The 1660-nt window shown below is 41.7% G+C and overlaps 1 pseudogene; it reads right to left on the minus strand.

The window, feature by feature from the left end:
* Positions 1–874: 874 nt before the first annotated feature.
* LOC148766722 (5S ribosomal RNA) lies at positions 875–991 on the minus strand (annotated as a pseudogene).
* Between the last annotated feature and the right edge of the window lie 669 nt (positions 992–1660).

The following is a 1660-nucleotide window of genomic DNA, read 5'->3' on the forward strand; positions in this document are numbered from 1 at the left end:
AAACCCGAAAACCCGAAACCCGAAACCCGAAACCCGAAACCCGAAAACCCGAAACCCGAAACCCGAAAACCCGAAACCCGAAACCCGAAACCCGAAACCCGAAACCCGAAACCCGAAACCCGAAACCCGAAACCCGAAACCCGAAACCCGAACCCGAAACCCGAAACCCGAAACCCGAAACCCGAAACCCGAAACCCGAAACCCGAAACCCGAAACCCGAAACCCGAAACCCGAAAACCCGAACCCGAAACCCGAAACCCGAAACCCGAAACCCGAAACCCGAAACCCGAAACCCGAAACCCGAAACCCGAAACCCGAAACCCGAAAACCCGAAACCCGAAAACCCGAAACCCGAAACCCGAAAACCCGAAACCCGAAACCCGAAAACCCGAAACCCGAAACCCGAAACCCGAAACCCGAAACCCGAAACCCGAAAACCCGAAAACCCGAAACCCGAAACCCGAAACCCGAAACCCGAAACCCGAAACCCGAAACCCGAAACCCGAAACCCGAAACCCGAAACCCGAAACCCGAAACCCGAAACCCGAAAACCCGAAACCCGAAACCCGAAAACCCGAAACCCGAAACCCGAAACCCGAAACCCGAAAACCCGAAACCCGAAACCCGAAACCCGAAACCCGAAACCCGAAACCCGAAACCCGAAACCCGAAACCCGAAACCCGAAAACCCGAAACCCGAAACCCGAAACCCGAAAACCCGAAACCCGAAACCCAAACCCGAAACCCGAAACCCGAAACCCGAAACCCGAAAACCCGAAACCCGAAAACCCGGAACCCCGAAACCCGAAAACCCGAAAACCCGGAACCCGGAACCCGAAACCCCGAACCCCGAAACCCGAAACCCGAACCCGGAACCCGGAACCCGAAAACTTCCCAGGGGGTCACCCATCCTAGTACTACTCTCGCCCAAGCACGCTTAACTTCGGAGTTTTGATGGGATCCGGTGCATTTGTGCTGATATGCTATTTCAATCATTAAATTCTTATATTGAGGTTGAGCTTTTTTTTTTAATTCTTACTATGTTTTTGTGCCTTTTATGTATATGTATTTTGTAATTCTTTTTAAAATTTAAAGATTCATTCTTTTTCTTATTAATTTTTTAATGTTCTTAAAATGATTTGATTTTCCCATCAAAAAAAAAGAAAAAAAAATCTGATTCTACAAATAAAATATGTAGTTTTTCATCTAAATTTTTTTTATGGTATTTAATATTGTTTTATTAAAGTTTAATGAACTGTGACTTTATATATTCTTATGAATTGATTGCAATTTGTTATATATGTTAAAATCAGATTACATATTTTTTATTTATAAGAATTAATTGTCTTCGGAAATTAGAATTGACATGGAATATGCGTCGCTTTCCACTAAATATTGAAAAAAAAAATTAGTAACAGACATTTTGTGTTAATCATAGGATGGGATTCAAAGAATTTTTTTACTTGAGTTTTGATCATATAAAAGTCCCCGTCAAAAAAAAAAAAAAAAATCATATATAAGTTTATGCTAATATTAGTAATCTATGAGGGTTTTTAAAAATTAGACTAATCAAATAGGAACACCAAATGTTAATACCTAGTTATGACTATATTCATGTAATAATAAAATATATGGTGATATAATCTATACATCTATTATAT

The sequence above is a fragment of the Erythranthe guttata genome, chromosome 11 (genome assembly GCF_056151865.1).
Source record: "Erythranthe guttata isolate IM_541 chromosome 11, IM_541, whole genome shotgun sequence".
Classification (NCBI taxonomy): domain Eukaryota; kingdom Viridiplantae; phylum Streptophyta; class Magnoliopsida; order Lamiales; family Phrymaceae; genus Erythranthe; species Erythranthe guttata.